This window comes from Mustela nigripes, chromosome 15 (assembly GCF_022355385.1).
Source record: "Mustela nigripes isolate SB6536 chromosome 15, MUSNIG.SB6536, whole genome shotgun sequence".
NCBI lineage: Eukaryota > Metazoa > Chordata > Mammalia > Carnivora > Mustelidae > Mustela > Mustela nigripes.
Window position 1 is genome coordinate 23,737,741 of NC_081571.1, and position 27,905 is coordinate 23,765,645.

A 27,905-nucleotide genomic window follows, 5' to 3' on the forward strand; every position below is an offset into this window, starting at 1 on the left:
GTTGGCATATATTTACTAATGCATGTTGTAAACCCCATAATACATTGCTATTACTTTTGTTTAAACAGTTGATTAGCTTAAAAGAGAATTAAATGTAAAAAGAGCTTAAACATTTACCCTGCAGTTACCTTTTCCAGTGTTCATCATTCCTTTATGTAGATCTGGATTTCCATCTAATATTATTTCCCTTCCATCTGGATTACTTTCTTTAACATCTTTTGTAGTGCAGTCTATTGGCAATGATATTAAATTATCATTTCAGAGTCTTTGAAACACTCTCAGGTTCAAAGTAAGTAATCATCAATTAATCTACTCCCTACCATACACTACTATAAATAGCCTGGGCTAAAGAGAAAACCGAAAAGGAGCATATTGTACAACCATCAAATAGCCTAGAACATTGCTCTAAAAGTCCAGTTTGAGACAAAGGGAACTTATAGTATGCCAGGGTGCTAAAAGCTACTGAATAAAACATGAGGCATCTTCTTAGATATTAATTTTACTCAGGGATTTTGAAAAAATTTATAAGTATTGTATTTATACTAAACATAGAACTATTATATATAATGCAACATTTATATTAAATTTCAGACAAAACAAGAAACTTAAGAAAATCCTAGTTTGGGGGATGCCTGGGTAGCTCGGTTGGTTGGGCAGCTGCCTTCAGCGCAGGTCACGATCCCAGCGTCCTGGGATCAAGTCCCACATCCAGCTCCTTGCTCGGCGGGGAGCCTGCTTCTCCCTCTGCCTCTGCCTGTGCTCATTCTCTCTGACAAATAAATAAATAAATAAAATCTTAAAAAAAGAAAGAAAAAGAAAACCCTAGTTTGGGATCAAGCTTCTAGGGCACTTTTTTCACTTTTCTGTAGTATGAACTACACTTTTGTGAAAAAGTTCGAGAAGCTGTGAACTTGATGATTATTCATGATTTACTAAAACCTCCCCTAAAATTGGATACTGTCAACAAATGTAGGTTATTCATAGAGTTTTTAAGATTTAATTATAATATGCATTTATGAATTGACCACTATATCCTATTATTCAGGTTATGAATCATTTCTTATTGTGCTCATGAAAACTACACTTAATTCCAAGTTTTTAAAATACCCATCATTATTCTTGTAAAGGGCTTTTACTTACCAATTCTCACTTTGTGGCTATCAGCATGCCTATATCATTAAGTACCTACAACACTGTCCAATTTCCTGATTCCCATGCAGGATAGAATAGCTAATACACATTAATATGCCTGTTAGAAATCAGCCAAAAACAAGAAAAATAGGCTGGCTATAAGATCCTACTGGGAAATCCACTTGTAAGTCTGCATCCTAAGGAAAAAAAGCAAAAATGTAGTTATTAGATTGTCCATTTACAAACAGAAAATCATATATATAATGTACCCCCAATAAGAAACTGCTTAAATTATGGTATATACTTATTCTATATGGAATACCTACTCAGCCATTAAAGGATATTAGAGCTGAATATTTATTACTGGGATGAACAACTAACAGGTATGAAAATGTAATAAAAGGGGGTTAACAGTGGTTAATTCTGGGTTTGGGTTATTAATTTTTTTCTACATCTTGTTCATCTTGTTGTATATTCTTTAGTAGCAACTGCATATAACAACAAACACCCAACGTTTCCAAAAATTCTAATACAATATGAATACTTATTCAAAATGAAGAGGTCATCATTTGTCTATCCATTAATCAACAATTATTTGCACTATTAAATAAGGCAAGTCCTTGTCCTCATGACTATTGATTTCTGAGGGCAAAAAGGACATATTCAGCAATCTTGGAAATTTATTATTCCTCTTTTTCATTCTCATTACTTAATTGCCCAGTCATTCCCTCCCTTATTTATAGAGGACTTTGGCACCCGACTTCCAGTATCTGCATTTCCTGCCATCATGTGCCACTTCAGTGTCCCCATGGACAACCCATCCAACAACCTTGAACTCTGACTCCAGCAGCTTACTATCACTTCATTCAGTGATCCATACCCAGACCCATACTCTCAATCTTTGATCACTAGGAAATTGTTCCACAGCCTTAGACTTCAATACTATTGTTCTCAGACAACAATCACTTATTGTTCCCCATTTTTTCACTCCCTTATTCCCATAACACCTGCTTTCTTATTTTAGCCTCTATTCCTAAAGTATTCACTTTTTTTTTTTTTCAAACCACAATCTTCAGCATGGCTTCATATCTTTTCCTGTCTAGCTTAGTTTCCCAGGTACATTAGTCTCTCTTGATAATAACTTTGCCCCCTGGTTAATTCCATCTCCCATTCCTTAGAGCATATATTTTTATGCCACTTTACTACAGTTCAAATGTGCTACTTCACCTACACCCTTTTCTTTAACATCTTCTTTATTAGAAAAAAAAACGTCAAAACTATAAGCTATGAACCTCTTGTTGAACCTCTAACCTTCTTGTTCCACATTTACAAGTTATACATGTAACTATCTTTTACTTACTTTCTTCTAATCTCAGGGAGGAGTATCCTATCTCTTTCTCCAGGTCAATTTCTTTACTGCTCCCTTGATCCCACATTCCCTCATCTCCTACAGATCTTTCTTTACCTTTATCCCTCTTGTCTTTAATCTCTTTTCTTTCTCTTCTGCTGTCTCTACCCACATTTTATAAACAGTAAACTCTCCTCACTGGAGAATCTCCTCCTCAATTCTACAAACTATTCTCTATAGTGAGCTGTTATTCCTGTTTTGAAGAAGAAATAAAAAGCCTTGAAATAATATAAATCTATTGTAACTTTTCTCAATTTAAAGTAATTTTCAGGATGCCTGGGTGGCTCGGTTGGTTAAGCATCTGCCTTTGGCTCACAGGATCCCAGGGTCCTGGGATCGAGTCAGTCATCGGGCTCCCTGGCTTCTCCCTTCTTGCCTGCTGCTTCTCCTGCTTGTACACTCTCTTGCAGGCAAATAAATAAATAAATAAATAAATAAATAAATAAATAAATAAAAAAGATCTTTTTAAAAATAAATAAAATACTTTTCAACCCAGCACACAATTCTGCCATCATCAACACAATGAAAATATTCTGGCAAACATTACAATGACAAAATTGTCAAATTCTATTATCTTTTTCAATTTACTTGACCTGTCTGTATCTTCTGATCCTCCTGACTCCTTTTTTCCTGAGTCCTCCCATTGGCTTCTAGAACACTGAGCTCTGTTGGTGCTCCCTTCCACCCTTCTGTGATTTACACTTAATTTTTTTTTCTGCCTTCTGTTACTTTGCCCATTTACTAATGTTGGTTTTCATTTCCTCTCACTATATTCAGTTTCTATGAGTAACAGTATCCAATTCCCTAAAAATTTCAACTACTACCTTTTTAGTGATATTTGCTTCAAGCTCCAACCTTTCTCCCAAGCCTCAGATGCACATGCTGAGCTCCCTACTGAACTTCCCTATATGGATATCCCAGTGACAATTTTCCATATTCAATATGTCTTCATTGAGTTTCTCATCACCTTCCTCTTACCCAGTTTTCTATTCCACATCCTTATACACACATACTCATAAGCCAAAATCCCTGTTCTTCTCCATTTGCCTCTGTCCTGGTTAATTTTACCCCTATTGTACTCTACAGCCAAGACAGGAACTAGAAAGTCATTCTAGATTCTTCCTTATCTCTAGCCCATCCATTACTACCCTAGTCCAGAATCTTATTATTTGCCCCCATGACTGTGAAACCATGTGAAACTACTTCCATTTACTTAAGAAGTAATTATTATTATATATAATAACATGTGATAATAATAGAGCACATTTTACATTTCCCCTAGTATTTAAATTAAGAAATTACAAACATGTTACCATATTAGCAAACCATAAAGGCTTACACAGAAGCATAAATAGCCTCCACTATTCCCAGAGATCAGAAATCTTGTTCATTCCCCCATGCCAAAGTTTTTAGCACACAGCAGTTACTGCTTTACTATCTGTTCACTTTTGAATAAGGTAAACATGGCACACTTAAAGGTAATCATAATAATCATTAAGCTGCATATTAAAAGTTAAATAAATAGTAGGATTCATATTAAGTTTATATAACAAGATATAACTTTATACCTTGTTAGTTCACCAGAATTTCTTTAAAACATATACTACACACATACCTATAAACATATATCACATTAGGAATTAGATAAACTAACAAAGTTTTCCCTATAAACTGAGCTTCCTTTCATATCCTATTCTACTGTTTTAAACAGCACTCAACCTATCCATGCTTCCAAAATTATGAAAGTGAACGCACCCCCATAGCCACCCTTGTAGTAAAGTTAGTGTGGCACAGGTAGAACAGAGGGGTCCCACTGCCTCCCCAAATCTTTTCCACTTTGCTTTCTGATGCCTGGAAGATGGAACCATCTATTCCACAAGATACAAACTGCAATTTTCCTGAAGAAGAAAAACCAAGTATAATATATAATAATGCTAAATGAATAAAATTCAATAATACCGAGAAACAAAAGACAGAGTCTTCCTTTGTCAGTTGGGAAAAGAGAGTAAAGTAGGATATTGTTAAGGGACCTTCAGAAACAATGCCTCGCAAATCATTCCTGATTTTTTTCAATATTGTTTAATGCCCATGTATTTTATAACTGGGGGGATGTTCAAAAGTGAGTCCACAGGTCTAGTGTCAAGGGCAAATAGAAGTATTTTTACATCAAGTTATTTATAAGAAGCTTTGAACTCTATCATAATTAACAACTGTATTAACTAACATTTTTTATATCTAAAGGGTTAAATTTTAGGAACTTTCAATTTTACATTCCTTTCCTTTTAAAGGAAGTATGTGTATAAATAAAGGTCAATGGGGAGGATTATTAGGTTTGGTCATATGCTAAAAGAATTTCTTGTCAGGGGGCATCTGGGTGGCTCAGTGGGTTAAAGCCTCTGCCTTCAGCTCAGGTCATGATCCCAGAGTCCTGGAATCGAGCCCCACACTGGGCTCTCTGCTCAGTGGAGAGCCTGCTTCCCCTCCTTTCTCTCTGCCTGCCTGTGTGCCTACTTGTGATCTCTGTCAAATAAATAAATAGAATCTTTAAAAAAAAAAAAAAAGAATTTGTCAGGAAAAGTTTTGTATCCATCATAATATATTAGTAGTTTTCCAGTTTATTAAAAATATTGCAGTTAAGTCACATGAGCTTTTGGTTGTTTCGCTAATGGCATAAATATCTTATTGTTAAAGAAAACCCTGGGGCGCTTGGGTGGCTCAGTGGGTTGAGCCGCTGCCTTCGGCTCAGGTCATGATCTCAGGGTCCTGGGATCGAGTCCCGCATCAGGCTCTCTGCTCAGCAGGGAGCCTGCTTCCCTCTCTCTCTCTCTGCCTGCCTCTCCGACTACTTGTGATTTCTCTCTGTCAAATAAATAAATAAATAATCTAAAAAAAAATAGAAAACCCTATGCTTATAAAATACATTCTCCCAAAAGGGGAAAAAATTAGTATGTATGATACTTCAAACCACTTATTTTTCTTTAATAGTTTCCTTAAAATTATGTATATGTATTGTATATACCATCCTGGGCTCAGTGGATCAAAAGTTAATAGAATAGGGTCATCAAGTAAATTACATGTTAACAGCAAAAATTAAAGGACTTAAATTCAAAACACAGGGCCTAATCCTGTGATGAAAAGTGAGGAAAAAGTGTTCCCACAAGAGGTGTAAACTGTTCACCTATTTAAAATAAATTACTTCTTCAGAGCTGCCTTAAAAAGTTAATTTGTTTTAAACACATAAGCATTTCTATGCCAGAAAAGAATGTGTTACATTTTATTCTCATTTCCCTATAGATTTGTGCTACATGGAAGAAATAATTTTTTACACATGAAGAATTGAAATATAGCATGAAGTTCAACTGTCATAGAGAACTCATCACACATTGAGAACTCATCACACATAATCGTATCTCCTAGAGACCAGAGGGTCTCAATTTTACTTCTGTTTACTAAAAATAAATAAGAAATGAATGATAATAGATTCCTGGTTCATTGTCCTCAACTTTCAGGACAAGGCTTGCCCCAAGTCAACAAAGTCTCTGAGAAGGTCATGAGTTACAACTTTTAAAAGTTTTTACTCAATGTGAAGTTTATTATATTAAAACCCTTCAATTTTCTTTTGATAAAGGATCAATAGATCCATTTCTATTATTTACCAGTCCTTTTTATTATCTGAGATTAAACTGTTTCCCAAATACAAACATTTTAATGGCTAGGACAAAAAGTTAACTAACACTGGGTGTATTTCAGACCATATATGGTATATGATTTACTGTTCTGGGTGTGTCACTTTTTGAGAGGGGCCCTAATAAAATGGTGCATAACCGGAAGAAAGCCAAGATGGTGAAGGGTTTAAAATCATAAGGATGTTTGGGGGGCAGGGATTCAGTTGCCTTCATGGTTGAAGATAATAGTGATCTTATTTATTTATTTATTAAAATATTTTATTTATTTATTTGACAGAGAGAAATACAGCAAGAGAGGGAACACAAGCAAGGGGAATGGGCAAGGGAGAAGCAGGCCTCCCGCTGAGCAGGGAGCCCAACGAGGGATCAATCCCAGGACTCTGGGATCAAGACCTGAGCAGAAGGCAGAGGCTTAATGACTGAGCCACCCCGGTGCCCCTATATTTATGTTTTTAAGCTTCTGTATTTTTTTAGTAATCTCTACATCCAACATGTAGAACTCACAACCCTGAGATCAAGGGTCTTGTACTCCTCCAACTGAGCCAGCCAAGTGCCCCAATAGTGGTCATATTTAAAAGGTTATCACACATAGATGGGAATAAATTTATTCTCAGTAGCTGCATGGGGTACTTTGAAAATGGGTAGCAGTTGTAAAGGACATGTTTTAACTATAAGATTCTATGACTCCAAACCTATTATTTTTAAAAACAACATTCCAAAACATTGTATTCAATATTTCATCTAAAGACAGCATAGCATGTTCACACGAATTCTTTAGAAAGTAGATAACTGCAATCAGTGGGTTTATCCTTTTCCTGGTATCCTTATTGGTAAAGAGAGTGAGGGGAACTCATACTTCTTCAATAAATATTAACCATTATTAACTGTAATTGAATTTTAGATCAGCCTTATAATATGTGCTCAAGACTATATAAATAAAACTGTTCTTCATATGGGGAGAAAACCCCTTATACTTCTCTAACCGTAAATCAGAATTGAAAATGCAATGTATGAATCTGTTCTGACTGCTTCCATAATACTCACTCATAATACTATTTTTAATTGAAATAAATTTATATTAGCCTAATTTTCTTAAACATTACAAGAACTTTAAGTATATAGATCATTCCTACCTAAGCTATAATAGGATATGTCTGATTTGCTAAATCATTCTACATTTAATTTGTATCTTCTTGGGACTAAAACTCTGACTTCCTGGTAAAAAATGCCAACTCAAGCAAGTTAGAGTTACCATGCCAGGCACTGAAATTAATTATCAGAGCCCCAAAAAGAGGTGATCTTACAGACATATAACCCAGAATCAAATTACACATAACTTAATTCTTCCATGTACCACTAAGATTATAGCTAATTTTCATCACTACTTAGTTCATTTTCCATATTTCTGGATACCTTAAGATCATCCAGTTGGATTTTCCATCTCTCAAGTTCTACAACTAAAGTCATGCTAACAACTGGGATCTAATTTTTTATGAACGAGAGAAACAAATACTTTAAAAAATAGATTTATAAGAATTACGTGATCCATCAGTCCATCAACACCCTCCAGTCTCTCTTTTTTTTTTTTAACATCCTCCAGTCTCTTAACAAGGTCCTCAATTACTGATTTTAAAAAAGTAAATCGATAAAAATGGGATAGATGGTGAAAACTTAAAATTACTTTCACTTTCAGGTTTTGCTTTTTCAAATATTCATTAAATTTTTAATGTATTTGTTTTCCTTCTTTTGTTAACTGTGTATTTGTTAATTGTTCTATTTTTCTTATAGACTTATCTCTTTGTTCATTGAGTATATTAACCCATTATTTGCTTTATAAGTTGAAAAATATTTTTCAGTTTGTCATGTATCTTTTGTATTAATAGTGAATTTTTTCCTGTGTATTTATTTTTTGTGTAGCTACCAGACAATGTTCTCTGGGATTCTGTGTTGAACCTCTTTATAACTCCACATACATTGGTGACCTCATCCAAGCCCATAGTTTAAATGACCATCTATAATTGGTCAACTAGTAAATCTATAGACAACATGCAAACCAGACCTTTCTCCTAAATTCCAGACTTGTAAATCAAAATCCAATCCTGCTATCTAGTTATCTGTAAGTAAAGATGGGAGGATGTACTTAACCCACCAGGCATCTCAAAACCAATATATCAAACCTGTTCTAGTTTCTGTATCTCAGGAAATGGCATCCATTGCCACTCAGGTGCCCACACCAGAAACCTAGGAGTCCCATGACATATCTCCTCCTCTCTTCTCCATAAACAGAGCCTCCTAAACCTTCTCTGTAGTCTTACCTTCCAACTTTTTCCATCTTTACTTACTCTGCTCTAGCCACATGGGCATTGAATTTACCAGTCCTTCCTGCTCAGGATGTTAACATATACTCTCTCTTTGCTTAGAATGTTCTTCCTTTCTTTTTGGCCTAGCTAATTCCTAAGTCTCAGCTTAAACCGTTCCACCTTAGGAAGGCCTTAGTTAAACCTCCAGTGTTAGGTCTCCATAGTGTATGCTTTCAATGCATCTGTGTTCTTCTGGTACAGTACTTACCACAGTTGTAATCTGTAAAACTATTAACTTAAACATTGTTTCTCTCATGAGACTATACCACAACAGGAGGAGCCATGACTAATATGCTCGTACCTTGAACAATACCTGACACTTTGTGCTAGTTACCTGGAAATACCTACATATTAATACTAAGTAAATTCAATCCCTTTGTACTTGATTTCACTCCCATTTCTACTTCTTTAGTTCAAGCACTCTTTATTGCTAGACTGGATAACTACAATAGCCTCTGAAGGACTCAACCATTACTCTCACATTTTTTCATCTATTCTTCAGTATCCTTGGATTTTGGGGGGTTTTTTTGTTGTTGCTGTTTTTGTTGTTAAGATTTTACTTATTTATTTGTCACAGAGAGAGAGAGAGCACAACTAAGGTGAGTGACAGGCAGAGGGAGAAGCAGGCTCCCTGCTGAGCAAGGAGCCGAATGCAGGACTTGATCCCAGGACCCTGGGAACATGAGTGGAGCCGAAGGCATACGTTTAACCAACTGAGCCACCCCAGCATTCCTCCAGCATCCAATATCTTACTCACTGGTTTGAGATTTTTCAAGTGCATTTTATAAAGGTGACATCCAAGACCCTTCACGGTTACCTCTATCCATTTGATTAGGCTAAACCTCCTCAACTCCTCCAAAGTCATGTAGCAACAAATCATATAAACTACCTGAATTTTCTTGAACATGCAGGTTCTTCCTGACTTCTGTTTTCTTACAATGAAATGATTATATTTAAAATGCTTTCTATGGCCTATGTCTACTCTCTTTCACACTCGAATAACCTTAGTCCCTTTAGGTTCCATCAAGATACCTCTCAAGATACAGCTCTACTGGGGTACCTGGGTGGTTCAGGGGGTTAAGCTTCTGCCTTCAGCTCAGTTCATGATCTCAGGGTCCTGGGATCGAGCCCTACATCAAGCTCTCTGCTTGGTGGGGAGCCTAATTCTCCCTTTCTGCCTACGTGTGATCCCTCTTTCTGTGTCAAATAAATAAATAAAATCTTAAAAAACAATAAAAAAAGATATAGCTCTACTCCTAAAAAGCTTTTCTGAGCCACTTATTCCTAATCTGGTTTAAACACTCTTTGTCTATTATTTCTCTAATTGTCATTTTTAGAGAATTTCTCTATCTTTCATTAGACTTTCAGTTTCTTCCCAGCAGGGACTACCTATTTTTCATCTCTATATATCCAACCCTGGTTTGGGCTTTGGTAATTGTTTGATTAAATGTGTTTGCCAAAACATATCAAACCCATCAAAACATACCTACCTACAGGAACTGGTATTCCCACCTCTGGGAAATCTTCTAATAAATAAGCAAATAAATAAGAAAGTCAGTTAGAAAAGGTATATGCATAAAAATGTTCACTTCAGAATTATTTTTAATAGCAAAATACTGGAAACAACCTAAATGTCCAGCAATAGAAGAGTGGTAGAATCTGCTGAATGACATGTAGCAGAGCAATTTAGAATGAAGATTATAAAATGATATAGTAACTCACAGATGCTAACAACATGTTGAGTGGAAAAAGATAAAACTGATTTCACACTATGACCCTTTAAAATTTATATGTATAGACACTGACTAAAAGAGAACATGAAAATTGTATGAGTGGCTTGTGTGTGGATTGTGATTTTGTTGCCTTTATTAAGAACTTTGTAAATGTTGCTATGGCGTCTTCTCAGTTATAATTATAATGAAGCCCATATCATTAATATATGTATGTAAGTGTATGCACATTTGTTTGTATGTACGTTTTTGTTTGTATATATAAATATTCTGTATGTATGTATATATTTCTTAGTGCAGTCATATGAAAGATCCAAGAAGCAGAAACACTTCATTAGCATGAGCATACCTATCCTTGGTCTCTAATACCATTCTGTACTAACAGGAAACAGGACTCCTTAGAGAAAAGGCTAATTCCAGGGCTAGCGCAGAGTAAGCACAAGATGAACATGGAACATCTTATTATACCAGAAAATAAGGAAGTGCCAAAAAAAAAAAAAAAAAGAAATGATGTAGGCATATCACAAAGACACAGTACCCAAACTAAAAGTGCTCCCACTAGCTTAATCTGGGACTATTTAAATACCAAAATAATTAAATACAGACTTAAATATTTAGAGGTGAAAGGTCATGACATAACAACTTAGCTTCAAATGACTGATTTTAAAAAAGTGTACAGGGGCGCCAGGGTGGCTCAGTCATTGGGCATCTGCCTTCAGCTCAGGTCATGATCCCAGGGTCCTGGGATTGAGCCCCACATCAGGCTCCCTGCTCTGCAGGAACCTGCTTCTCCCTCTCCCACTCCACCCTCTCTCCACTCCATCTATTGCTGTCTCTCTCTGTCAAACAAATAAAATCTTTAAAATAAATAAATAAATAAGTGTACAAAATTAAAGCTAGAACTCAAGAAAACAAAAATAAATACACAATGGAAAAATAGGAATTCATAAGTTAATGCAGACAATAAACAGAAGAAAGGGCTCTTTTTTTTTTTTTTTAAGATTTTATTTATTTACTTGACAGAGATCACAAGCAGGCAGAGAGGCAGGCAGAAACAGAGAGGGGGGAAGCAGGCTCCGTGCTGAACAGAGGGCCTGATGTGGGGCTAGATCCCAGGACCCTGGGATCATGACCTGAGCCGAAGGCAGAGGCTTTAACCCACTGAGCCACCCAGGCGCCCCAAGAAAGGGCTCTTTGTTCACAGTGGAATGCTGTGGACTACTTGGTAGATGTGGAGAGAGTATTAGATTTGTTGAATCATTTTGCAATCATTATGGCAAAATTATATCAGCAATAATCAATGCTAAATTTAAACGGGGATTTTGATGATGAGCAGGATGTATCTTCAAATCTTTCCCCACAATTTGTTTTTTTAATACCAGGAAGAAAAAAAAAAACAAAACAGTAACTATACAATGGAAAATTCAGGCCACATATGGACCAGGTGATCAAAGTAGTATCACCAAGGAGGGACAGATGGATCATGTGCTTCTGGAAGTGATACACTACACAGGACACAATACCACCTGTGCAATACTCCAGTTGAGAGTATATATAACCCCACTTTAATCATGAGGAAACATCAGACAAAAACAAAATAAGGAACGTTTTGTTAAAAAGAGTGGTGGAGGCATGCCCAGGTGGCTCCCACAGTTAATCCAGCTCAGGTCATGGTCTCAGAGTTGTAAGATCATCAGCCTTGGGCTCCATGCTCAGTGGGAGTCTGCTTCTCTCCCTCTCCCTCTGCCCCTCCTCCCACTCAGGCACTCCCCCCGCTCTCCCAAATAAATAACTCTTAAAAAAAAAAAGAAGAAGAAAAAGTCCAATGGAGTAAAAAGCTATATTCTTTAAAAAGGTCAAGGTCATAAAAGATAAAGGCTGGAAATGTGCCAAAATAAAGGTAGCTAAAGAGTAATGACATCTAAATGTATTCCCTGACCCCAGACTGACTCCTGTACTGGAGGGGGAAATGCTAGTAAGGATCAAGCTACAATATGGTGGTAGACTGAAGTATTATTTCAATGTAAATTTAACCCTAACCCTAATTTGTAGGAAATACTCTTAAGTATTCATGGGTGACAGGCCAAAATGTATGTAACTTAACCTCAAATGGTTCAGAAAAAAATGTACGGAAGCATACATGTATGTGGTAAGAGAGGGACCTTACACAAGAGCAAGTAAATGATAAGGAAGTTCTTTGAACTATCTTAATTTTTGTATTTTTTGATAAATTTTAAGTTATTTCCTTTTTAAAAGATTTATTTATTTGAGAGAGAGAGAGAGAGCAAGCATGTGCAAGTGTGGAGGGAGGGGCAAAAGGAGAGAATCTCAAGTAGATTCCCCATTGGATCCCAGGATCCCTGAGATCATGACCCTAGCCAAAATCATGAATGGGACTCTTAACCAACCAAGCCAATTTTAAGTACTTCTAAGTCAAAAGGTTTTTAAAGAATTAAGTCCACCTTGGAGAAACAAGACCAGTAAGAAAATAAAAGTTACTTTAAAACCCATCAAAGCAAACTGTCTTTTTTTTTTTTTTTTTAAGATTTTATTTATTTGTTTGACAGAGAGAGCACAAGTAGGCAGAGAGGCAGGCGGTGGGCGGGGGAGGAGGGGCCTGGGGAGCAGGCTCCCCACCTAGCAGGGAGCCTGACCTATGTGGGGGTTGATCCCAGGACTCTGGGATCGTGACCCAAGCCAAAGGCAGAGGTTTAACCCACTGAGCCACCGCGGCGCCCAAACAAACTGTCTTTAAAACATTCTCCCATGTATACTAAGTTTTCAAGTTACTGTTCAAAATGTTTTCTTCAAGAGTCTTCATTCTTTTGTAAAAGATGAACAGACCTATAGCTTTCACAGTTTTATCTAAATAAGTTACTATGTTGAAGCCAACATTTCATCAGTTGTAGCTTACTCATTAGAAACAGCAGGAAGGAAAGAAAGCATTGAAATTACAAAACCTCTGTTCTCCACTCTACCCGTATTTACCATTCATGAGCTGGTGATTGCATTCCAGTCTCCAGGTAAAACCTCAGATTTTAAATTATAATTTCAGTTCTATTGTTATGACAAGTAGAGTGTGCAGAGACACAAATGGGGTAAGGAGTCGGGGTAGGGCTGATGAACTCTTCACCATGTTGAAGATGAAAGAGCGGAAAACTTCTGTCCTAATTGAGTACCTAAATAACTGACTTATTCATTAAGTACATAACTATGTGGAGTATTAAAGTTTGGAGGAGGTATTCTTACTAGTTTTTTACCTGTGAATTTGATAATTTGAAGTAAAAAGCACTTTTTTTCCCTTTAAAATTCAGCTCAATTATTTGCACCCCCTTGTGGTCAAATATAACTGGATTTTCAAAACATTTTTTCCAACTGGGCTTTTTGTTCAGGCATGGCAACCATGTTACTTGATTTTGTTTTCTCCCATTTTGGTGAATTGAGAAGATTTATGAAGGGTTTTTGGTTTATTGAATAGTATTTTAAACAAAACAGGGCTTAAATCTTCTAAAAGTAACCACCATATAAACTTCAGTCTGCAAAATGGAGATGATTACACCAGCCTCAGGTGTTATTATCAGATTGAATTCAAGGGGAAATGCATATACATGCTTAGCTGACACATAGTAGGAACTCAGTAAATGTTACTTACCAACAACATCATCACTTTAGAATTCTCCTGACAGACTATATCTAAAAGGGGGCTAGATCAAAAATTTACCAGTTGGGGGCACCTGGGTGGCTCAGTGGGTTAAAGCCTCTGCCTTCGGCTCAGGTCACGATCTCAGGGTCTTGAAGCCTGCTTCCCCCTCTCTCTCTGCCTGCCTCTCTGCCTACTTGTGATCTATCTCTGTCAAAGAAATAAATTAAAAAATCTTAAAAAAAAAATTTACCAGTTCATTTAATTCAAGCACAATCATGCAAGTAAGTTCCTCAAATATACCACTTATTCCAGACTACCTCTAGCCAATTCTCACCACAGATACATTTTTTTTTTTTTTAAAGATTTTATTTATTTATTTGACAGAGAGAAATCACAAGTAGATGGAGAGGCAGGCAGAGAGAGAGAGGGAAGCAGGCTCTCCGCTGAGCAGAGAGCCCGATGCGGGACTCGATCCCAGGACTCTGAGATCATGACCCGAGCCGAAGGCAGCGGCTTAACCCACTGAGCCACCCAGGCGCCCCACCACAGATACATTTTTAAGGAGCAAAGAATATGTATTTATGTCTGGATGATAGAAATTTGGACAGTTTTTACTTTATATTTTACTTTATATTTTAGATTGGCCTGATTTTCCCCTCCCCCCTTAATTTTAAAAATTAGAAAAAGCAAAACTATTCCATTTCCGTATGATACTCTTATGAAATGATAAGACAAATTAACATTCTTACTCATCTGGCAGAAATCATTACTCATATTTGGCAAAAATAATTTGTCAGGCTGATTTGTCATTTTAAGGGACTTTTGTTCTGTGTTGTTGTTTTTTTTAAAGAAAGATTTTATTTATTTATTTAACAGAGAGAGGCCCAGCAAGAGAGGGAACACAGGTAGGGGGTGGGAGAGGGAGAAGCAGGCTTCCTGCTGAGCAGGGAGTCTGATGTGGGGCTTGATCCCAGGACCCTGAGGCAAAGGCAGATGCTTAAGGACTGAGCCACCCAGGCGCCCCTTTAAGGGACTTCTGAATACAATAGCCTAACTCCTAATGGCGCTAACTTAAAACTTTTTAAGACACAAGAAGCTATTTTAAATGATCAGTGTTAATGGCACACAATAACATTTACCAATACACCAAACACTTTTCAGATGCCTTTACTACATGTTAGCTCATTAACTTCCTTACAACAACCTCATGAGATGGTTACTCCTTTTCAAAAGATCAAAGTGAGAAAAAGTAACTCACATAGGATCACAAAGCTAGTTAGTAACAGAACTGAGTTCCAAAACCAGGCAGTTTGGTTCCAGAGTCCACACACCTAACCAATGCACAAAAGTACTATACAGATAGATAGATGTAAGACAAAATACTATTCTGCAATGTTACTTCTTGATAATCTCAAATTACTAAAACCCAGTTCTTTCCTAATTCTACTTAAGTAATGCAAATTACTCTCTTAGTACGTCAGACATTTTGAATATCCATAGTCTTCTTTAACCCTCCTGTGTTTTAATATACTCCTACAGTTAAGGTTCATCACAAGTTTTGCAACAAAAACTGGGAAAAAATGTAGCAAGACCCCAGATTTCAAATTGTTGGATTCTTTAGAAAATGTATTTTAACTTGGAATCAGGAAAAAAGTAACCAAAAATAAACTTAAAATGTCATAATTTAGAATCAATGGCAGTGGTATTGTTTTCATTTTCATCTTAACTAGCCTGGTGGCGGGTAGGATAACGCTCCCAAGCATATGAATGATTCAAAGAGGTTTTTAAGGAAGGTGTTAAGATACTATTTTATTATCATTTATTGTCCTGTCTTAGCGTCCAGTTTTTGAAGGTAAGCACGGATTTGTCTAGGTCTTTTGCTTCTACTTACTAGTTATAAGATTTAGGGCCAAACTTCTTAATCTGAGTCTCGGGTGTCCTCATGTGTAAAATGACGATAATACCTTCTTAATGGGGTTGTTTTGAGCAGCAAACAGGATCAGTCCGTAAAGCATTTATTTACTACCGTGCCCCGCCAGAGTACAGTCAGTACGTGATCTCTATCTACTATTATTTTATTAATGTGTTGCACAGTGGAACCCCGTCTTTGATAGTTTCAGTTCCTTTTACCATCCTTAATATACACACAAACACACTCACACACTCACACACACAAAGTGATGACCAATTTGGCCCATTTACCCCAAACAAAGCAAAACGTTTAAGAACAAGTGAGGCTGTAAGAGAAACTGGACTGGATGAAAGCACCGACTCAACAGGCAGCCTAGAACCGGGAGGTAGAGCTCCAACACACTTAAATAATCCCGAACGCCGGAGGCGCGCGCACGCACACACCGCACACACATCTCTCTCTCTCTCTCTCTCTCTCTCTCTCTCTCTGTCACACACACACACACAGAGTTGTTGAGCGGGGGAAACCACGCCTGTGTGAGTTCAGGTTGCATGGCACAGCGGGATACAAAGTGGCCCAAGTTCCAGAATCTGACAGATGGGGACTCATCCACGTGCTTGCTACCTGTGTCTCCTAAGGCACATTTCTTAGAAGTCTCTGAGCCTTGCTTTCCTGGTCTGCAAACCGATAATAATAACTGTACCTACCTCATAAAGTTGTTCTGAGGCTTAGGTGCAATAACTCCCGTAAAGCGTTGACATACAGCAAGTGCTCTACACACACACCAGGCTGTTTTAAGTACACGTGTATCCATACACAATTCCGTTGTTTAGGAGTTTAGACACTGGCAATAAAACGTTTCTTTTCGTCTAAGCTGCACCCTTATTTGTTTTCCTCGAACAGTAGAATAAATACCTATCGACTGACAAGTCGTCTATGGACCTCTGGCCCACAGCCGCACGGTTCCTCCACGTCCGCGGCTGAGCAAAGGACTTGCACGCACGCGCAAGAAAGGAGGCCGGAGGAGTGAGACTGAGGAAAAGAAGTGAGAGCGGCGAACAGCGACGATTCTGCGCATGTTCAAGGCGCGGATATTGGGGTAGGAGTTTGCGCATGAGCAGAAGTGTAGGGAAAGCCGGAGAAGGGTTTGGAGGCGGTATTGACAGCTGTGGAGGCAGCCCGCGTTCCCGGCATGCCCTGGGGCGGCGGGGTTGGCTCTAACGAATTTGAATGAGGAGCCTCAGCGCTTTCGGCGCCATTTTCGAGTGATGCCTGATCTCATCAATCTAGCGGGAGAGACGGGATAACCTGTCCGAGATTATAGCGCTACTAGGACTCCGCCGAAAAATCACTAAAAAAATCGCCAAAAATTACTTCGACCAAAGGGCAGTCCGTGGGGCTTCGCCAGGGTTGCGGCAGACGGTAAGAACCTGAAGAAGTAATAGCGGGACCTGGGAGGTGGCAGTGGTGGGACCGTCAGGCGTTGGGGGGGTGCAGGGAATGGGCACTGGGTCCGCCCTCATTTTAATTGCTAAAAATGCGAGGAGATGGTTTGGGGGTAATTGGGTGTCTGGGAGTGGGCGGCGGCGGGCGGAATGTGGCGGGAGCGCGGAGAGACGGGGGCGTGGGGGGAGGGGAGTTGCAGTTTGAGCGGGACGCGGACGGGCTGCGGCGGAGCAGCCGCCGCCCAGCGGATCTGTCAGCCGGACCCCCCGCCCGGGGCCGGGCGCGGGGCGCTGCGGGGCTCCGCAGGCCGCGGCCCGTTGACAGGAGAAGGGGGACCAGCGTCCCCTCCCCCATTTGCCGAACCGAGCGGTCTTTTATCGCAGTTTTCCCGGCCCGCGCTGACTGCCGCGTTCTCGTGACATGAAACTTAAGGTCGGCAGAAAATTAAGAACCCGGAGTGGCGGGTGCCTCCAGTCCGTCGTGCGGACCTACCTTCTGCGGGACCCAGCACTGTATATTGTGCTTGACGCTAAAGCATGGGGTGCCCTAGGAATGTGAGTTTCACAACGTAGCCCTCCGGCTCTGCGCTCCTGGGTCCGGACAGGGGTAACCCTGACGGTGTCTGGCTTTTCCAATTTGGGTAAGATAGGGCGGAGGGAGACTTTTGAGGTTTTAGCGGGCTCCTAGGAAAGATGCTGGGCTTTCGCTTTTTGCTCGGGATTTTTGTCATTTGCTCTCACCGTGTTGGTTTTTTCGGGGGCGGGGGGAGACAGGGCTTCGAGCTTGCAATTTCTTTCACCCAGATGCACTTTTCTTAGAAGACTTTTTTCCTTCTCCAGTCTTTGAAACATGTCGCAAGGATAAAAGCAATCTGTGAAACTATTGATGTTTTCCTCCCGAAAAGTCTTAGCCCGGACAACTTAACGGTAATTTTGCAATCCCCACCTTTTCTCGGGAACTCTCTTGACTCTGAGGCGGAGGGAAGAGGGCTGTTATTTGTCTTTCCCTTTAGTGGCTTTTTTTATCCTCGTAGTTTCTACCAATTCTTAGTCGACAACTCTTGAATGATTTGGGCCAGTGACGGCTTTAAGTAGTACTTTATAAATAATGGCCTTTGTAAAAATTCTTCATTAAAGATATATTAGGTTTTGAGTCTTTTTCCGCGCTGAAGTCACCTCTGATTAACCCTTTGCTAGTGTGGTGTTTTGCGTGTGGGGCGCGCGGCTCTGGGTTGCGAATATGCCGGAGATGGGTTTTGCAGCAGCAGTTCAATTGTTCGCAAAGAGGAATAACGCTTTCTGGGAACCCGCAATCTTACATTCTTTAGGACCACCTGCCTAAAGTGTTTTTCCTCCTGGAATTGATGTAACGATTGATCGATTTCTTATTTCTATTAAGACCAGAGGACCCGCCCTCATTTAGAATCTATCCCCGAGGAGAATAGGAGAGCGCAAAGTGATGTTTTTCAAAATGTATCTAACGGAGTTCCCAAAACACCGGACTTGTCACCCCCCTGATTGGCTGGAAGAGAGCGGGACTGGGGGGTTTGAATGTTGAACACTAGATTACAATTCTCGGCTTTCCGAAAAATTATACTTTTAGAGAACACGGAAATAGGAAACGTTAAGACGAGGAGTTGGGGGGGGTGAGCTGGAGTTTAATATTTTTTTCTTCCATAAAGGACTTTCGAATGGTTCTGAAATGTATATTAAAAGTAAAACTGAGGAGTCAGTTTTCTTAAAAATTTTAATTCTGCTGGTTGAAATTGCAAAGACTTTAACGTATTTGCTTCCGTTCTTTTTTGGTTAAAAACTGACTGTACGATCTAGGTTTTTTATTTCTTTGACAGAAATTTTCCAACTTAAGCTACATATTCGATGGAGATTACAGGAGAATAGTTTCTTTTATTTTGATGAAAAGAAACTTTAATTTTCTTAGGAATGAGCTTCTCCACATTCTACATAAAAATTGGATGTATTTAAATTTTTTCACATCTAACTTAAAATACATGGATTTTGCTAATTCAGCCATTGCTGTGGACTTAAAACTTTATAAGAAATTTATCTTGCATAATTTAAACAGTACTACAGGTAAGTATGCACAGGTGCCTATGTATGATTTCATTCCTTTGATAAATTCACTGTGAAGAAATACATTGCATACAACAGTGTGGGTGTGTTGTGTCTTACTTGGTTGGTTTTCAGTTGATTTTTGTTTAATGTTGCTTGAGACAGCCGTCAATATATTTCTATTTATTACCAAGCTTGTCATTCCGTTTAATTGCATCTTGATAAAAGGCGGGTGTGGTTTTCTAAGAAAATCGGTAAACTCAGTGATAAACAAAATAGCTGCAGATGCTTTTTTAAAGATTTTTTTGAATTTAATAGAAATCAGTGTTCTTTTATGAATAGCGGTTGAAATTTTGAAACTTAACAGTTTATGGTTTCACATTAGGTCAAATATGCATTCTTAGAAAATACTCAAATGAAAAGATCCCACAACTTTTATAAATCTCTGTAGAGCTATAAATATAATTTATATTGAGTGGAATAGCTGAGTTTGTAAATCATACTATTGTGTTTTGCCTTTGTAACAGGAATTGCAATTACAGAATCTTTGTTCATTACCTTTTTTCAAAGCTGTTTATTTTGAATCATCTCATGAAAATTTCATGAAAGGTGCTAATTATCCTTTCTATAAAATTTGACTTAATGAAGTTGTAGGAGACCCCATTTCTATTGTAAATGTAATTTTATCTATGATAACAGATCTAGCAGGTTTTGCTTTTTTATATTTGTATGGGGTTTTGTGTTTTAATTTTCATTCAAATTATTATGTGACTTGCAGAGTTCTGAGGGTGGGGTGGGGGAAGTCTTTAAATTCCACCAGCCTGGTTAAATTTAACCCTACTTTTTTAGTGCTTTGGTTTATGGGATTTTTTTGTTTTGAGGGGTGATGGTGAAGAATTGTTTTATTTAATAAGCCATTTTTAAAAGAAGTGAAGGATTCCTTTATTTAAAATACTACACTTAAAGCTTGAGAATGCACTAGCACCTAAATAAAATCCACAGCGTTCAAGATATTTTCCCTTGTGATGCTAGATAAGAGGAAGATTTGGGTTTTTAGATTTGTGGGCATGTAGGTATGACAGCCAACAGATGTATTTTTTTATTGTTATGTGTATTATACATATTACTCTATGGAAATTGATAATTCTAATTTATTTTCTATTGTGAGGACTAGAAAAGTCATATATTATCACTGGAAAATAATGATGGGGAAAGGTGTTGCTACAGTAGCTCTTCTCTTTCTAAAAGCTAAGTTTATATAACGTGAGGGAGAGGGAGCTAGAGAAGGTAAGGTGTTTGTCTTCCGGGTAGCACTGATTTTCATTTGTTTGCCTTTCATAGTATTTTTAAAAATCCAAATAAAAGGGCAATTTTAGGCTTTGTTTTAATGCTGTCAATTTGTCTTAGTTGTACATTTACAAAATGCAGCCTAAGGTGTTTACGTGTAACACCACATTTTTTTCTGATCAAATTAATATCACTTTTAACGTTATCAAGAACTGGAACTAAGGATGAAAATTTCAAAATAGCTTTCGTATTCTGGATTCCCTGTTTCATCATGCTTTGTGTACTACATTTTTGTCTGGTTTTTGTTTTGTGAAAACGTGTATAAATATACATTTCTGTTTATTGGTATGCAGTTACTATTCAAAATGTCACAGTGTACTTCATCCAGAAATACTGATATTGGTCAGTTAATTTGGTTTACTAAAAGAAAAAATAAATGCCCAGACACTGTATTAGATATCTCTTCTACATGTTACGTAAGTTTTCTCCAATTAAAAAGAATCAGACACACAATTTTGAAATTTTATTCTATAAAAATTTATCTCATTTCAAAAAATTAATGGCCTTAAATTTGCTCTTGCCTTTTTTCCCTTTTGTTTAGTGAAGCTTAGTAATTCCCACAGTGATTTTTTTTTTTAACCCTTTTTTGGAAGAAACAGGTTATTTGGTCTTACAACTAGAAAACACTTCTTAGAATTGTCATACTATTCATTTACATGTAGTTTTATTTCTTATTATTAATTTTTATTCAGCAAAGTTAGAAACACTGTGGCCAGGCAACTAATTCTGGCATGTAATTAGGCTCAGACTATGACTTGCTGAAATTTGGTAGCCCCAAATCTCTTTAAGACCAAAGGAAATCAGTAATAACAAACACTTTCTTCAAACAAGTGTCAAAAATTAGATTAAGCCATTTTTGCTTTAAATTTTTACAAGTGACAGTATTAGAATTTTAAAGTTGTGATTAAATAAAAGTAGCATCAATTTTAGAATATCACATTACTAATACATGTTTGTATATTTGTCTGTTTGCATATATAAATAATTGTAAAGCCTTCCTATAAATATTGCTTTCTTATAGGGAAATGATTTTCTTTTGCCTTTTTTTCTCCTCTTCTCTGTCTTCTTTTAGGATCTCGTTTTAGAGAGATAAATTTCAAATACTGGATTTGAAATTATGTATATATGAGTTTTATTCTTAACATTTTTTATCAAATTATGAGAAGTTTAATATACTTTGGATTATTCCAGTCTTATTTCACTAAAAAATCTTTGCACTGAAAAGACTTTGCCCTGGGTTCTTAATATAAATAATAAACTGTATTTTGTAATAGATTTGGCATTGAGTTATACTATTTCAGAGGGTTTTTTTACATCTTTTTTTCTTACACACATTTGGTTTAATATTTGTCTTACTTTCAAATGTCTTTTGTTCTTTATTATCTAGTATTTGCTGTTTCCCTACTATTTAAAAACTTAACATTTGGCATGGAGTACATACTGGTTTCTTCTATTTTTCTGTGATTTTTAAAGTTACGATACCTGAATTTTCAGAGTGCTTAAATACAGAAAACTGTGTCTTTTGAGGAAGACTGTGTGGAAGTGATTTTAATTTTTAAAAGTGTCATGGTATTTGGATTGGTATTTGTCAGTTACATTTGTGTGGGTTTTGTCATTAAACAGTCAACTATTTGGCAGCAGAGGAATAAAGTTTTTTTTGGTTTTCATTTCTTTTCCTAAGCTATCCTTAAATAAAAGCATTATGGTTAACATATGATATGTTACAAGCCTTTGGTGATTTAACTAAACTTTATATTTTTAGATGGTTGATTGCCGCTAAATCATTAAGATTCAGGTGGAAAAAATGAAGAAGCTTCTTGTATACATTTGATTATACCACATTTATTTGGAAATATTAAAAAGCCATTGGCCCAATAGCCATCCACCTTTACTAATAAATATTTTGCTTAAAAATTTAATTGTAAATTTTGTTCTGTTAGAACCGTAATGTCTTAAAATATTCAGAAATATCAGTATAATTTGTTCACACAGGCAAGGCAAAAGACTAAACTATAATAATGGTAATTTCTGTCATCATTAAAATATTCAATGATTTGGGGAGAAAGGTAGTTAAAAATCTATCCTTTGAATAGTTTTTGTTAACTATGGATTTTATGAGTTTTGGAAGCACAAACTATATTTCTGATATATTCTTTATGAAGTCCCCTTTAACAGTCCTCCAGTACTTACCTACACATACACACACACACACGCACAACTTTAAAAATGAGTGCCCTAAAGAGAAATGAAAGCAGAAACATATTAATCTGATTTGCTTGAAGAGGCTTCAGATGATAAAGCATATCACAGGTGTTTCTAATCAAGTTATTTCTACTTAAAAAACATTATTTTCAAGTTAGGTTTTCTTTGAACACGGGCAAGATTGGGGTCATTTTGAAGATTTTACCTCAGTGTTCAGGAATCAATTGTGGAACTTCAGGAGGCGGAAATCTGTTGAGTGTCTTCATGCTATAATACATGACATTTTTATTGCAGGTTTTGACCTTTAGGAGAGAGCCAATTCTGGAGAACAACCTAACTTCTTTGATTGAACACTCACATAATGCATTGGAACATGATAGGAGATTAAGGTATACTAATGAATTTTAAAAGGGTAATATTTTATATCTTTGCAATATAATTGGACTAGACAGTAAAGCTAGAACTTTTTTAAGTGATCTAAAATCAATGAAGATTTATTAATAGAAATCTGTGAAGTGGCCCAAGTGGACTTCTCTTGATTATTGAAACTCCACATTTTTAAATATAATTGATATTCTCATTATGTTTTATTAGGTCCAATTCCAATTGAAGTTATTCTAAAAATAAGTACATAGAGTGATTTTTCTTTTTTCTTAAGGTTATATATATATATGAATTAAATAGGACTTTCCATCTCAAACTGGGAGGTTTAAATTATATAGAATTTGGTGCTCAACTCTTTGGCAGGGATAGTGATAGGTAAAGCCTATAAAATTAGATAAGATTAGACTATTTTAAGAGAATTTAGAGTATTCCAAATACCATCCTAACCAAAAGTGGCATTTTGGTTGAAACTGAAAAACCCACTTTCTTAAGCAGAAACTACTATCTTACTCATAAATACTCTGAGTAAAATATTTAAATTATTAATATGAAAAATTGCAACTCTAAAAATGTAAACTGCCAAAACTTCCAGTAACTTATTTTTAACTCCAAAATTCTTTATCAGAAGAGCCACTTTTCTAGTATATTTATTTTCATTTTTATAGTTTTAGTTGAAAGTTTCAGATACCTAATAAAAATTTTGATTGCTAAATAGTGATCTAGTATAATATAAATGAATTTATTGAACAATATTACTAAGTATTGATTAATTTTTCCATGTTAAAAATATTAGTCTCATGATAAAGTACTAACCAAATTTTTTTTTAAAAACTATTTGCTAAAGTGAGGTCTTCTAAAATAGAGCATACTACAATTTTTTCTTTAAATTTTTTTTCACCTAAAAATATTTACTTTATATATATTGGATATGGGAGATAAAGATTTATTTTCATAGAAAAATATAATTTAGTCTTAAGAACAAAGTGTAATTGTGGTCATAGAACTGTTTGTATCTTTAAACAACGTTTAGTTTTTTCCAAACAAATTCTCCAATGTGTTTTTGAACATTGAGATATATACCAAAATATTAAAAACTAATATCTGATATTTATTATTAGATATTAGATAATCCAGGAATATGAATCCACTACCAGTTAATGTTACATAAAATGTTAAAATTTAATACAAATCAGTTTAATGTAAGGGTAACATTCAGGTATTGATGTCATTATACTGTAAAGTGTCACTATATTGTTCAAGATAAATACAAGGTATAGAATGTCTTTATAACTTAGACTTGAGAATGTTATGAAAAAGCAGCTTAGTTTGAATAAAATCAAATCGAATACAACTCCCCCCCCCCCCCCGATTTAACCAGTGATTTTCAGATTAGAAAACATTAAGATGAAAAGTGAAAAATACGGTTTCTGAGTGGGGAAAAAAAAAACAACTAGATTCAGTTTATCATTTTTAATCCAGATATCTTTTACACACAGCCTACTATTAAAGGGAGGAATAAACATAGTTTTTGAATTCATATTTTAAATAAAGACATAAATCCAGAGTTCTTTCTGATTTAGAGTGTTTATGATTTGAGATCTTTAAAATTGTCAAAACTTAGTGTTTGAACACAAATATTTAGCATCATAAAATCATCCCTCTATAGCTATATATTGGCTTATAAACTTCCAGATTTTTAGCTTCCTAAATAATTTAACATCTAAGAGACTTGATGCAAATATTAATAGTTTTCTTGTATTTGGTCAGCTCTTACAGAGTAAGAAACTTTAACCTAATTAGTAGTATATGTTATTTTAGGAGACAGGTTAATAAAGGTTTTTACTGCTATGCGTGATTGGCTAGCCTTTACCCCTTAAAGGACATTTTCTAAGGATTTTGAGTGTTTTAAATTTGCAAACCTGATTATATCTAGCTAAACCTTGATAAGTAGTTTATTATGTCACGATTTGGAGGAAAGGATTTACTTTTTTTTTTTTCACTGATAGACTTCTTTTTTGTGCAGCAATTATATTTTTGGTTAAATGCACTTTCTGGTTTAAATGACATTCATTTTCTCAAGAAAAAATTCTTAATTGTTCCTAAAATATAGCTATACTGTCAATGTTCCTGTTTTGTTGAAATAGTTACTCTTGGGGGAAAGAATATTTTGGATAAACTAGAACAGAAGTAATTTAACATGTCTACATGTTGAAGGGACTTGAAATTATTCTTTATTTGTCATTGATGTATAATTCTAGTTTATAAGGACAACATTTGCAATTTCTCAGCTATAACAGCTTCCTTTATTGAGATTTTCTAATGTTGCTGAGAATCACTAAAGAATAGACAATTAACTTTCTAAAATTTTTTTAAATGTTTGAAGCAATTTTGTGTATATTTTGGGTTATTTTCTGACCAACAAATAAAATATATATTTAATCTATTATTTCTTTTCAGAATTTTATTTTCTAAGCACCTTCAAACTGTGTTATTTAATTAATGAGATGATTTAAATTTTTCATTAAGTATTTTGAAGTAGAATTTCAGTCCTTAGCACCCCAAATCACACTTGGTATTTCATTAACATATATGATTTGACTTAGTTTTACTTTCTTGTTTCATGATGAGAGTCACTTGAAAGAGAAGCTTGCAGTGTGTTTCAAATGTAGTTCCTGAGACCGATTAATCAGCTAGTTAATAGTTTATTAATTTATTACTGTTTTGTAAATGTCTTAATTTTTAAAAATCCTTTTTTGATATTTGCTGTCAGTTTTTTCCATTCTCTGGCTTTCATAATAAAATAGTACTTTTGTTATCCTGTGATCCTCAGAATTATTTCTTTTATTTTTATTAGTATTATTTGTTTTTGGACTGCTACTAAGCAGAACAATTGTTTTTGTAATTTTTATAAAAATAAAATATTTTTCCCCTTTTTCCCAAAATATTTTGATCTGAATTTTCAATATGACTGTATTTGATACTTTTATTTTAAAAAATCCCAAATCTAGCCTTCTTGACTAGATCTTATTTAGACTTATCAGCCAATTCTAGCCTTTTAAAAATAATTTATAGATTCCTAATTTTTCTGACTTCCTAAATATTTTTCAAAATCAAAAATTGCCTAAGGTATTAAAGGATAAAGATTGCATTTAAAATTGAAGTTATAAACCCATAATTAACATCACGTTTAAAGATAATTTGACAGAATAAATATTCTCTGTTACTCATCATTGATCTTATGTACTTATACTCAGTTTTAGCTTTGTAGTACACATTTAAAGTAAATAAATTACAAGTAGGAATTTTTTTAATGGTTGGAGTTTTTGTTAAAAAATATTTATGGACTAAAATCTTACTTCTTTGTTAATAGGATCTGATGTCAAACATATGGTGATGATTAGATATGTGGAACTTGGGAGCCTGGAACTTTCTATAAGCAAAATATAATTTCATTTCTTGATTAAAGTTTAGGTACTTATTTTCCAGTAGAGTGGATAGGAAAGATAATACAGATTTATGAATTCATGCCAAACCTTGTTAAAACTCTTCTGAGAATGTTGATAATTGAGTTAAATCTAAACTAGGAGCTGAAGATTATTACAAGTGTCATTAATTTTTTTCCTTAGATACATTATGGGTTCCCTTTCTGATCAGAACATTCATTTTGTCCTTTCTTCTTCTCTTCCCGTCCTAATTTAAAAAAAAAAAAATTTTCTCTTTAAGCAATTTTATCATAGAATGATGAAAGCTGACCTGTTAGGTAGGTTGGACTAGAATCATTTTTGTCTTCTGTGTCAGTTGCATATGCTTTTCTTAGCTTGCTGCTTCAGTAGCAGCAGCAACAACAATGAATAAACAAGTATCACCACAGCCCTTGTTCTTGTCCCTTACAGCTGGGAACAGGGGCTGGGAGATTGATACTCTTTGTCAGCTGTTGTATAGAATAGCATCAATATGTAATAATGATGGCCAAAGGAGCTGCAGGAGCTTTTACAGACCAGGTAGGAAGGGCCCAACTATCATTATAACCCATATATAGTATAATGAATATATTCTTTGACAAAAAGTTACTTTCTTCCAAGCTGCATAAAGGAAACTTAGTTTTCTGCTTATAGCTGGTAGACTTACATTATTTTCTATTATGTACTATGTGGGTTTAGTTCATTTAATTTTTATCAGTTAATTCCATCTGTTTGAATGGAAAATCATCTTGTTTCTGGAATTATGTTTGGTGTGTTTCGTGTTTTTCACTTTCAAGCTGGTAGATTGAAAAAAATTGTTACTGGATAGCACAAGCTAGGTGTTATATTAAGGAAAGAAAAGTTGACTATGGCCACACAGGAGTGTTTCTATCACTTTGGAGCCATATTCTGGGCCCATATTATCTCTGTTTTGTAGCCTAGTCTAAAGAAGGCCAAATTCTTGTTGATTTCACTATAACTAAAAAAGAATATGGGACACCTGGGTGGCTCAGTTGGTTAAGCAGCTGCCTTCGGCTCAGGTCATGATCCCAGCGTCCTGGGATCGAGTCCCACATCGGGCTCCTTGCTCCGCAGGGAGCCTGCTTCTCCCTCTGACTCTGCCTTC

At 35.9% G+C, this 27,905-nt stretch overlaps 2 long non-coding RNA genes across 5 annotated transcripts in view; one reads left to right on the top strand and one right to left on the bottom strand.

The window, feature by feature from the left end:
• The window catches only part of LOC132002452 (uncharacterized), a 40,544-nt gene extending 23,917 nt beyond the window's left edge, over positions 1-16,627 (bottom strand). For 2 of the 3 annotated variants that reach the window (XR_009399899.1, XR_009399897.1), the window contains exons 1-4: positions 16,578-16,627; positions 10,076-10,111; positions 1,141-1,328; positions 129-230 (exon numbers count right to left, since the gene is read on the bottom strand). This is a non-coding gene — a long non-coding RNA (uncharacterized LOC132002452). The other variant, XR_009399898.1, reaches the window with a different exon arrangement.
• Positions 16,623-27,905, top strand: part of LOC132002451 (uncharacterized) — a 34,581-nt gene continuing 23,298 nt past the window's right edge. Inside the window, exons 1-3 of one of the 2 annotated variants that reach the window (XR_009399895.1) lie at positions 16,623-17,292; positions 18,156-18,242; positions 23,229-23,323. This is a non-coding gene — a long non-coding RNA (uncharacterized LOC132002451). Of the gene's footprint in view, positions 17,293-17,882; positions 17,957-18,155; positions 18,243-23,228; positions 23,324-27,905 lie in introns of those variants that run through there. The other variant, XR_009399896.1, reaches the window with a different exon arrangement.